The sequence below is a fragment of the Arvicanthis niloticus genome, chromosome 22 (assembly GCF_011762505.2).
Source record: "Arvicanthis niloticus isolate mArvNil1 chromosome 22, mArvNil1.pat.X, whole genome shotgun sequence".
Taxonomy (NCBI): domain Eukaryota; kingdom Metazoa; phylum Chordata; class Mammalia; order Rodentia; family Muridae; genus Arvicanthis; species Arvicanthis niloticus.
The window spans coordinates 20,023,519-20,035,948 of record NC_133429.1 but is presented as its reverse complement, the minus strand read 5'-3'; the positions used below and the strand labels follow the sequence as shown (position 1 = coordinate 20,035,948).

General features: G+C 43.6%; 1 long non-coding RNA gene across 2 annotated transcripts; it reads right to left on the bottom strand.

Moving 5' to 3' along the window:
* Nucleotides 1-2,751: 2,751 nt before the first annotated feature.
* LOC143436116 (uncharacterized) lies at nucleotides 2,752-8,886 on the bottom strand. 2 transcript variants are annotated; one of them, XR_013106324.1, is made up of 4 exons: nucleotides 7,451-8,886; nucleotides 5,610-5,786; nucleotides 3,851-4,152; nucleotides 2,752-3,104 (listed from the first exon to the last, which is right to left on the bottom strand). It is a non-coding gene; the product is annotated as an uncharacterized LOC143436116 (long non-coding RNA). The 2 variants fall into 2 exon arrangements; XR_013106325.1 differs by lacking the exon at nucleotides 5,610-5,786 and having other exon boundaries at nucleotides 7,451-8,885.
* Between the last annotated feature and the right edge of the window lie 3,544 nt (nucleotides 8,887-12,430).

Here is a 12,430-nt window from a genome sequence, read left to right as displayed (position 1 = left end):
GAGGACACATTTCTTGCTGTTGACCTGTTGGTAGAAGAAGGGGACAACTCAATAGTCCTGGATCAGTTCTGTGTTTCAGTGAGACCAAGTTGGGTATTCCCCTTCCCAGATCAGTTAAGTCCCTGGTAAAACCCCATGAGTCAGGCTCTGCTGCACCAGTGAGCACCCTTACAGTTAAGTCTTGGCAAGGAGAACCCAGAACTTCAAGTATATTTTAAAATGGCGATGTCCTTACCCCTTGGGGAAGGGACAGAGTGCTTTACTTTCTCTTTCACAGTAGAAGCCTGATAGAGGTAAAACTCAGGAATGTTCCTTTGATCCAACCCTCTAAGATGTCCAATTCTCAAGCTTGAGCAGATGGAAGAACAGCGATTTGTTGGTGGATATTAGCGGTTTTTGTTTCCACACTTCTGCTTTTGGTGAACTGAAATTCTCCACACTCATGGGCCTGCTGCTCTTGCTTGTGGGCAACAGTCTGTGACCTCAATTCTCTGAAGGCTCTGTGAAGAGCTGCCTGTTCACTTTGTTCAATTTGTTGTTGTTGTTATTGCCATTGTTGTTGTCATCATTGTCTTTCTCGTTTTATTATATTGTATAATGTGGATGAGAGTCATGAGTTCAAAACTCTCTCTGAAACCAGAGCACATTTCAGGTTTTGTGTGCAATGTTTCCTTTATGTATGGAGAACAGGGTCTCATCATGGAGTCCCTGGTGGCCTCAAACTCACTGCCATCTTACCTCAGCATCCCACACATTGGGATTATAGGAGCAGATGCCACACCCAGTCACAGGGTTTCTTTCCCTAAGTTTCACTGAGCCTAGAATCCTCCCAGATGGTAGACGTGAATCAGCAGTCTGAACCAAATAGCCAGATGAGCCAGCAGGGCCTATCTTAGATTTGGAGATGCTGCTCTATGCCTGGGGTGTTCTGATTCCAAGCTGAGGGCTGTGCTGTCCTTTCAGAGGTCCTGTTGAGCACAAGTGATGCTGATTTAAAAAAAAAAAAAAAAAAAGAATACAGTATTATTTCAGGGTCACCACAACATACACAGGCCAGTTGCTTTCGACTAGCTTCTGGCAGAGGTCACCCTGTTTTGCAGATATCTGAGTGCCCAATACCTCTGCTTCACATCCTCAAGGGTAAACACTCACAGATCAGTTGGCCCTGAGTGAGACAAAGAAGAGCATGACACCCAAGCGACAGGAAGAGGATGCTCGGTTTTAGGTAAAGCAGTAAGAGGAAGCAGCTTTCAAGCCCAGATAGACAACAGGGCTTCTGCAGAAGTGGGGTGGGGGGTGGGGCAGAGGGCTGAGAAAAAGGGCCTTTGGATCTTGCTCAGTCTTAGTTAGACATCGAAAAGGACTCTAGAAAGACTGAGCCTGGCTCTTCTCAAACATTCGAGGAGATCTTGCAGAAATGCAGGTTCAGTTTGAGTGCTTCTGACACTGGGCCCCAAATTCTGCCTTTCTAACATTCCCTGGAGAGGGGTGGTTGGCAGTACCAGAACTTAGGCCGTGTTGTGGCACAAGGGTCTAAGAGGACTCCCTCTGTGCTAACATAGACAACACAGCAGTAGCTTCTCACTTCACTTCCCCATGGACATTCTTAGTTTGACACAGTCCTTTCTGGAAGAGTAAATGGATTCTGTGTTTCTGAGGCCTGAGCTTTCTTCTAAGCCTCTCTCAGGCCTTCCATCCCTTAAGGCTCCTCTACTTAGCCCTGGAGGCCTCTGTGACTCATGGCTCTTGTGGGCTTCTGTTCTTCTTGTGCTTACCAAAGCATTCTCTTGATCTGTCTCCTGACTAGACTGTAGGTGCTAAGTACAGACCATACATCTTGTTACTCTTCATTTCACCGGACTCAGATGGAGCTCGGATCATTAGGAGACTGCACAGCGAATTCAAAACCACCTAGACACAAGTTTAAACCTCATCTCCATCACTCAGCAGCTGTTAAAGCCTAGACAAAGGGCCGCTCTTTGAGTCTTAGCGGTGGTGATAGGTGCAAGGAATGTTTATACCCCCACGGGATTGTTGAGAGAAAGGGAGAAAATAAAGTTAGCCAAGTGTTACATCAAGTGTCTAACATAAAGTCAACACTTCATAAATTTAAACCCTCTCCTCTCGAGTCCATTCTTCCTTTGCCCTTATTAGGAGTTAATGGAATGTTCTCTGCCTGACGCCCTTTTCCTTGAAAGAAAGCTATGTCAGATGCAACATTCTTGGACGGTTTCCTCTGTCTCCCTAGTCTACTGTAGGCTGGAAACATTTCAAGCCTGCTCTACCAAATACCATAACTTAATAACGGTGTCTACTGTAAAACATCAATTTTACCTTTCATGATCGCATGTCCGGCTGACAGCTACAACTTGGTGCTACCTAACATGGTGAGAGAGTATTGTACCACATGCTGCTAGACCGTGAACAGATCAGAATACAAGGTATAGCTTCCTGCTTTTGTATCATCTTTAAACTAAAAGAAAAATGTGGATTGATCCACAGAATATCTGAGACCATCTGTACACAAGAAGGATTTTGCAGAAATTGGGAGAGGGGAACATCTCATTGTATCAAATTTTCTGCATGAGCCACTTAAATTCAATCGAAATGTGCAGTTAAAATGATTGTTGGTGGCTGGCTGTGTAGCTCTGTGGGAAGAATACATAATCAGTGTACATAAGACGGTTAGCATAACCCACCCCAAAATGTCATTCTTTTTCTTCGTAAAACAATACACTTCTGTCAGGACAAACTCAGCTGCTTTATTCCATCACCACCGTTTCCTTATTGGCATTTTTGATGACGTACATGTACATTGTTCTCAGGAAAACCCAGTGAGTTTTCTTTAGATAAGATCTCAAATCCAATCTGCATTTTCAGCTGGCCGCGGTGACACACACCTGTAGTCCCAGCACTTCGGAGAAGGCATAACAGTGAGTTCTTTAGGAGTATACACCTTGCAGCAGCTGAGTGTCTCACTGCAGACACAGAGCCAGGAACTGTGATCAAATGATACACAGGACTAGAGGCGAGGGTGAGCTCCGAAAGAGCCAAAAAGTCTTTCTTGCACGTTATCTCTCTCTCGTAAGGCCTCCAATGAGCTTCTACAAAAAGGAAAACATCACGCTTTGGAGTGAAGCGAGGAAGGGCCGGGGGATTAAAGGGGATTTCACACATTGTCAAGCCCTGTGGAAACACCACATGTGCCTGTGGATCTGAAAGAGTCCGGGAGACTCTTGGATGAAAGGAGAAGAGCGTGTCTAGAAGGGGTTGCTGCTGGAAGGACAGGGCTGATAAAACAGCCCCGGCGGCGGCGGTCGCCAGAGCAGCAGGTGCTGGCTGGCAGACAGACACCTTTCCCACACATGCTCAAGTGAGAAGTGGAGAGAACTCTGGGCAGAACTATTTTGGGTTCCCTGGTGACCTGTGTTGCTATGACATCTGAGATTCGTGGTTAGGCCGGATGCCGGATGTCACCCAGCAGCTGATCAAGAAACCTCTGAAAGTTCATTTCTCTTCTCGGAAATCATCTGTGCATCACAGCTGAGGGAAAAGTGGTTAGGCTGCTGTTTTGGGGGGTTTCCCCACCCCCCACCCCCAGCCCAAGTGAACTGAAGGAATTAAGGGCCTTGGACCTGTAAGCAGTTTTTAAAGTCACAGTGTTTAAATTCTGTGTGGGGTTTTTTTGTTTTGTTTTGTTTTTTGTTTTTCCAGCTCCTATAGGCGCTACTAATTTTCACGTCGCCTAGGAGTTTGTGTTGATCCTGTCAGCGGCTTATTAACCACTAGAGTACCACACACTTGGTGAAGTACAAAACGTCAAAGTCAAATGAACTGGTGAAAAGCTTACCCCAAACAGAGCGATGTGCAGGTCGTCTGAGACAGTGGCCAGTCTGGCAGCTAAACGAGCAGCCCATGGAGAACTAAGAACCAGTACTGCGTCCGTCCGAGAGTGGATAGCAATTCCTATTCTTTAGTCAGGAGTGCCTAGTGACTGCCTCTGCCACTTTGTGATGCTGGGAAAACTTGCTTAGTTTCCTTGTGCCTAAATTTTCTTCTTTGATAATATATGATCAATAATATAGTATATTATTCCAGCATGCCATCGTCCTTACTGACAAGCACCTGTCAATTTTTTTTCCATGATCATTGCTGTTGGGGGGGGGGCGAAGGAGACAAGCGTGTAAGAATCTAGGGAAGTATTATCAAAGATCAAATTCGAGAAAGGATATCATTGGCGGCTACACCTAGAGCCAGTACTCCATAGTTATAAGGAAAGTGCCAGGACAGGAAGAGTCAGCAGGAGAGAAGAGCCATTAAGATAGGACATCATTGTTGATTTGAGAAGAGGAAGCTTCGAAATGAGAAGAGTCCCACATCCTAGGCTGGAGTGCTGATGCTTTTAGAGCTGTACCCCCATTTATTTGTGAGAAAAAATTATGAGACTTGTCGCTAAGCAACAAGCTTACTGGGTCCTATCAAGGTAATGGGCTTGGTTTCCTTACTGGATTCTCTAAGGGAGAAGCTGCTTCCAGGTTCATGTAACTCACGGGCCTGGTCCAAAGTCAGTTCTGGGAGCTATGTAACTGCGGCTCCTGATGCCTTGCAAGCTATAAGTTAAGAGCCTTTCATAGCTGAAATCGGCCTGCATTCCTCCCAAGTCTAATACGTGGTTCACCCCAACATCAACTGTGTTGGGCTCCTTTTATAATATGCCTCTCTGACTGTTCCAGAGCATAAAGCTTCATTGCTGGGACTCCAGTCAGAGTCTCCCTCCCATGCTGTGTATGTGCAAGCACATGTATGCACATGTATGTGGAGGCCCAAAGTCAACCTCAGGTGTCATGGAGACAGGGTCTCTCATTGGCCTGGCTAGTCATAGAATCTTGGGAATTTGCCTGTCTCTGCCTCCCCAGTCTCAGGGTTATAAGCATGCTCCATCATGATGCTCCAACCCTTAACACAGCTTCTAGAATATCCTTGTGTTTTCATGGCAACAACTGAGCTATCTCCCAGACCCTGACCTTTGCTTTAAAGGGGCTCATATGATTGTGTCTCATCCGCCAGCACATTCAGAACACTATATCTTAAAGTTCATAACCCTAATTACACCTGCAGTGTCTTTTGCCAGCTCACATAATATCTTCACAGGCTCCAGGGATTAGAATTTGGGGTCTTTGTGAAGCATTCATAGGACTTGCCATAGTCACCCTATGGCTGACAGTCATTACTAAAACAAGAGTGAGCAGGGGTGCCACAAAATGAAAGCAACACCTCTCTCCTGAATCTTCACACTTTGCAACAAGAACTGACATCCAGAGCCAAGCAGGGTTTTGACTGACATGTACTGGAGTAGCGAGTTTCAAGACCAGCAAATTTAAAAATGTGAACAGATGAAAGAGGGGGGAAAAGTATGGCTTCAAATCTCCCCAAGTAAGTGGATGTGGAAACTTGAGTCTCCATCCAATCACTGACAGTCCAGGTAACCACACCACCAAAGTGAGGTTCCGTAAAAGCCCATGCTCTGTATTTAATGAGATCATAATGTAGTATGTTGGCAGTGTAGAAGGTATCTGGGAACTTGTGAATTCTCAGATCCATTGGTATACCTTGAGCATGATGTGCCCTCCCAAAGGTCATGAAGGTGATGGTGTTGGGAGGAAGAGCCTATGGGAGGTGAATAGGTTATGAGGTTCCTCTTCATGGAAGGCTGAGAGCTTGATTAAAAGAATTGTGTGAAGATGTAGGTTTCTTTCCATTAGCAGATGCAGCCTTAAGGCACCATCCTGGGAAGTGAGAAGCAAACCTCATAAAAATAACTGAACCTATCAGAGCTCTCAGGTTAAAGAGATGGCTGAACAGTTAAGAGAAAGTACTGCCCTTACAGGGGACACAAGTTTGGTTCCCAGTACCCATGTCGGACAGATTATTAACTCCTGGAACACTATTCCCAAGGAGTTTGACACCCCCTTCTGGCCTCTTCAGGCACTGCATGCATGTGGACCGCAGACACACACACACACACACACACACACACTTGAAAATACAAAATAAGATGTTAGACTTTGCAACCTCTAGGACTGTGAGAGCTAAATGTTTACTCTTTATAAATCATCCAGGCTCTGTTATTTTGTTATAGCAGTACAGAACAGTAAGACCTCTACCTCCAGGTGCACTAACTCAGAAGGTCTGGGGAAGGTCCATAAATCAACTTCGCTATAATGGCTGTGTCATAGCACACATGCAGTCAGTACTTTTCAAGAATGAGTGACAGCATTTACTAAACATGCCCAGTGGATCTAATCCAGAAACTCCGAGCACCACCCCCTGGGGAAAATGGCAGCCATCTGTCTGAAAACTGAGTTAGTTAGGAACTCACTAGATACGGAGCTTCGGTACTATGCTTCAAAGTGTCCTAGGAGAGAATTCAAAACTCCTCTTTTCTGTACTTGCTATCTGTTTCCTCCTAAATAAACTGGCTGCAGCCTAAAGGTGAGAAAAGGAAGGCAGCTGGAACCAGAAAGGAAATAAGAGACATATCCAGGAATTTTAATCAGAATGAGGTCATAGTAGGATGCTGTTGTTTTTCTTCATTTTTTTTCTCTTTTAAGAAAAAAAATTTTCACCCAAGAAGCAGAGCAGTTGATCTTGCACCTGTGCTTCTGTGTCTGATAGTTATGTGGGTCAAAGTGGGGGGAGCAGACACCTGGGAAAAGACACCCGCCTGTCTCCTGGACACTCAGCACCTTCTTACTGCCAGACATTCTCACCCTGGTACCAACTGGGAACAGATTACACGCCATGTGGACAGCATACCAGACAGGAGGAGTTACCAAGGACCATCCGAGCACACAGCCACCTCCTTCCCTTCACACTCATCAACTCCCAAGTCCATCAAATGCCTTCCTTGATGTTCATGTAAGAGTTCTGCCTTCAGGGAAGTGAAGAAACGGCTTTAGGCTCACATAGCTTCAGTTCAAGTCTTACCAGTAGTTTCATAGGCTTGTGTTTAAGAACCAATTTTTTAATTTTCCAATGCCCTGGCATATCCACATGTGAACTGAGGATGCTAGCAATTCCTACCTTTTGGAGTTCCTGGGTATGTTCAGTGAGATAATACATATCAAGAAGAGTTCTTGGAACCCATAGCTATGAATCAAGTAAACTAGTCAGTAGTCCTTGTGTCTGGCATATGTATTGCTCTGAGTTTTTTCTTTTTCTTTTTCATTTTTTTTTTTTTAAATAAGGGCATGCTGTAGACAAAAGTCCTGGCTTGAAAACATTTCTGTATCACACCTCTTAATATGATTCAGTATTCCAACCTCCACATGTAATCATGCATGGTTATGATGGCCCTTCAGCCTTCCCCACCATGGACCTACATTATACTAGACATCTACAACACATGGCTATAATTCAAATAGGTATTAATACACAGCTTCATTCTTACCCCCAACCATTATGTCTCTGAGTCTCATGTTGCAAATTTCAATGATGTTTGTCCCTTGATGTCCAGGTTGGTCCTGCCCTCTGTGATGTTAAGAAATGGAAGATATAAACAAAATGACTCAAAAGCATTTGTGTGGACAGGAGAGATGACCTAGCTGTTAAGAGTATTGGCTCCACAGGTAGGAGAACCAGAGTCAGATCTCATTTCCATCACAAAGCCAGTCACAGACCCATGCAAGCCTGTGGGAAGCAGAACAGGAGGAACCCTGAGACTTGCTGCCTGTCAATTCTAGCCAAAGAATGGGATTTCCCCAGGCTCTGCACAGAGGCCTTGACTGAAAGGGATAAGGCAGACAGCATTAGAAGAGGCATCTAATGCTCTCCTCTGGCCTCTTTGTGAGCACACAGGTACATGGACGTGCATGCAGGTGTGCTCATACACCACCACTCTCCACACACTTGCAATGTTTCTCTTCTAAACATTTATAGCATTCGAATTCTGATTTCAAAGCACATTATCTGCAGATGAAGAATTTAAGAATCAGATGCATTAGGTATCCTCTCCAAGTTCTCATGGCCAGCAAGCACTGGAATGGGGTTTAACGGCCTTGTCCTCCAGAGTTAATGCTGTTTTCAGTACATTGAGGCACAAGAATCTGAACAAACATGCACTCACATGCTTCAAATCTCTATCAAAAGCATTTTCTATTAAAAATCTTGAGCATAATAAGGTCTCTGAAACTTACCAAATTTCAGTCCATGTCTCACTGTCCAAGTTTCTTTGATTTTAAAAACTAATATTTGGCTCTAAATATCAAAATCTTACAAATCACAGTCAATACCACAGTCAGTGTCTAGTCGTTTCAAGTCTTTATTTCAAGAATAACTCACATTCAAATTAACTAGGCCAGGTTTGAGTAGTTCTTATTTTTAAAAAGTTATTCTTTTATTGTATTTGTGTCCGTTTCCAGGTATGTCTATGCACCACATATGTGCCTAGTGCCTTTGGAGAACAGAAGAGAATCTCAGATCCCCTAGAACTGGAGTTATATATAGACGGTTCTGAGACACCATGGCTGCTGTGAATTGAACCCAGTTCTCTGCAAGAGCAACAAGCTCACTGTCACTGCACCATCTCCCCTGGCTGGGTTTTACTTGGTCTGTGTGGCACTTGGAATTGAACCCAGATCCTTGTTCATTCTGGGTCAGCCTGCTACCTCTGAGCTGCATCTGCAGTCCTATGGAAAGTACTTTTAGGAATCACAGTGCATTTCAAATTGCCATTTCCTATATTTGAAATGTATCTTGTCTATCTGTAATCTTCTATAGTTTGGGGATAGAGTTAGTGCTTATCTGTTTTCTTCTAATTTGTCATTTTTTTTGGTGAAAATATAATTGTCTTTTTCTTAATGAACTATGAATAATTTTCCAGACTAGAATCAATTTACTAGGGTTTCTTTTTCTCATTAGTAGAGTTAATCTCACAATTTGCTTTCCACAAATGAGTAGGTTGGCTGTGACAGCTACCTCTATATTTTTCTCATTCACTCATTGAAAGGAATTACTGATAATGCTTAGCATTGATTGGGCAAGAACAATGAAAAAAATACATGTGGCTAAGAAAGTAGAAAAGTTAGTGTAATTCAAAATGACATATATGTATTGAACACCAGTTATTTCTGCCAGGAATTAGGAAGTAGACCCTCTTCCTGGGTCTCAAATGTTTAGACTCTAGCTGAGTGAACTAATGTTTACATAAAATGCAACCTGAGAACTCTGAGCTAGAATCTTTATGAGCCCAAAGACATTGGCAAGGATAGCAGGTAACCCAAGGAGTCAGGAAAAGAGAAATTACTGTATGCTGCAGAGGGCTGCACCGTGAGATAGGGATTGACTTGTTACTGGATAAAGCCCGAGAGCTGCAGATGGAGAGAGACGAAGAAAGAGAGACAGAGAGAGAGAAGAAGGGAGAGAGAGAGAGAGAGAGAGAGAGAGAGAGAGAGAGAGAGGTGTCAGTTGGCAGAAGTAAGAAAGGGCAGAGAAGCAGGAGATATTGTTTTAGGAAAGCATAGTAATTAGAGCAGGCTGTTCTCACTAAACATACATTTTTTTAGGGCGCGGGAAGCAATAAATATTTCTATTGCTATTTTGTCAAACCCTGTTTTTACAATGCCTGTTCCACTTCCGTCAGATACAAGGGGGATCCCTCACTCTGCCAAAACTTTATGACCTTCTCCTCAGCTGGTTCTTTTACCTCCTCTATACTTGAGCAACCTTTAGCAACAAATGCATCTCATTTTAAAATAAACCTCTTAGCAGCCAGGCAGGGGGTGATGTGTGCCTACAATCCATGGCACTGAGAAGCCAGGGGCAGGAGGATTGCTTGAGTCCAGGAGTTCCAGGCCATCATAGGCAGCAAGGTAGGAGCTATTTTTTTTTTTTTTTTTTTTTTTCAGGAAAAGGAAAAAAAACAAAAAAAGTGAATGAGTAAATGCTGGAGGGAAGGGAGAAGAAGGGGGAGAAAAGAACCTCACAGGTAAGAGTCCTACAGATATTCAGGCAACTTTACTTCATAATAAATGGGAATTATTTTAGGAACCTACAGACTGCAGCAGCGCCCCCCCCCCCCTCACTCCCAAATACAGCCACTGTAGGTATATAGTATGCAAAGGCCATAAAACTTTCATTTCCTGGGGGGAATCACTAGAAACGGCAGCACCTTTGCACTGGGAATGGAAGGCTGACCTTGTGCGCTAGACAAATCTGAATGTTTATTTTCCTTAAGGTAAAGGTCTTCAGGGTTCAAAGACCACTGGCACCACAGCAAACCAGTGAGCCTAGTCTGGTTGGAAAAAAAAAAAAAAAAAGAGAGCAGGGTCCTGCCAAATTCTGAAATGTTACCAAGACAGTCGGGGCAATGTCAGCGATGGCAAATGGCAGTGCACCCGTTAATCATTAGCCGGTTGTGTGTGTGAGTGCAAGTGTGCACAGGCAAGCACTGGTACGCATGTACCAGCTGCCCCTAGGCCACCAGATTTGAAAATCACGGAAGTGAGGATGTTGTAGGTGCACCTCGGCGACACATCCACTAGTAATTAAATAAGCTGTGACATCAAAAGAAGTTTGCATCCAAACCAGTAACTCTTAAGTGGCTGAAACTGCTACTGCCTTAATATTTGAATTATAAGATGGTCAACTAAGAAACATGGATCAGAGTGAGCTATTTTAACATGTCTGAATGGCTAGTACTAGAAGTTCTTAATGTATTTTTTTTTTAATTTTTATTTAGATGTATCTAATCTAGTTTTAACTTTTCTTCTTACGAATTCCTCATTTCTGGGTGGGGGCCATCCAATACTGAATTTGTTTCTAACCCCCAGACACATTTTTAATGAATCAGATTTGCACTGCAGCCCATCAACCTCTGCAGAACTAGAAACCAACTAGTTAATGAGAACGTGAGTTTCTAATCAAACTCTCACTTCTGTTGTCCCGTTGTTTTCCCTCCTAGGGATATTAGAAGATGACTGCTATGGAACACATAAGTTATTATGGAATAAATTTTATTACAATCATTCGTGGGTAATAGAATGTGTTCAAATATCACCTGGTTGGCCTTTTTAGTGCATTATTTAATTTGGCCTTAAAACTGTTAAACCCCATTCTCCAGGTTTGGATCTTATAAATGATTCTATAGCACTGTCACAGGTGCCTTGCAATTATTTATGGTGTGTAACATAGCTATGACTTAATGTCTTTCTATGAACTATAATTCAAGCAAAGACTGCCTAGGACAAGGGCAGACACACGTCTTACAAATGCTGGGCTAATTGCACTATGTCTCACCGTATCCCATCCCTAAGAAAAAGGTGCTCATCTCTCAGGACCAAGGGCCCAACATTTTCCAAGTCAAACACATTTCACACGTTTTCTTCCCACCTGGAAATAGGTGGCAATTGTTAAATTTTCGTGAGCACGAAACATCTGTGATCTGTCAGCTTCCCAGCCCCATCAGAGCTCTTCGAGTCTTCTCACACTGTACCCAACAGTAGCTCCAAGAACAATGTTCCTACACTGATTCAGTTTCTAAACTAAAAATGAATGACAGGGAACAGGAGGAAGCATTCCCCCAAGAATGGCTACCTAAATACAAAAGATAGCACATCCTCTCATGAGCATGCTCCAGAAACTTGAGGAGGAGCAGAAAATATCTGAGATCGAGCCACACCATGATGCTTAATTTTCTTTGATGGGTCTAAGAGACTTTTAGAAAGCCAGAGCTGAAATAAGCCAAGTTCCCGCACCAGTTGCAGACAACTGGTCAGGAAACATTTCCTCTCCATAATAATGAGTCAGTTTCCACAATACACCTCTCTGTATATGGATGCTAGTGGTTCTCTTCCTCTGGAAAAGCTCAACTCTATACACACCAGTGCACCTAGTCCAAAATCCATAGGAATGATGGATTTGTGCAAATTTTGGAGGGGGCGGGGGGAGTAAAATGTTGGTATTCCCAAAATCTCTAATGTGAGATAGGGTGTACCCACGACTAAGGAGCTCCCTGTCTCCATACCAAGACTAGTCCAGGAAAATCTAGACGACCTGCTTATCAGCAATGAGTCAACCTCCTTGTATGGTTAATAAAAGCTTTCCCAGGCTCCCACTTCACTGCCCACTGGAATGTCTTAGTCATATTGAAAAGAGCTAAATCGTAGCGAGGATGAATTCACTGCGATCTTCAGCTCCTCTCTTTGACATCCGCTCCGTCGTGTTGAGAACACTATTTGACCAAAGGATGCACAGGATTTCTCCTCCCTGGAAGTGTGCGAGGTAACATAATGGTTCACTCCAACCACTTCTCTGATGTTAAAGAGTACTCTGGGACCAGTGCTCATGGTCCTTCTCTTGCAGCCAGAGGCAGGGTCAGCTGTTGCTTCTGTGTGTATTTCTGGATAAGACCTACCTTCTCTAAGCTAACAAA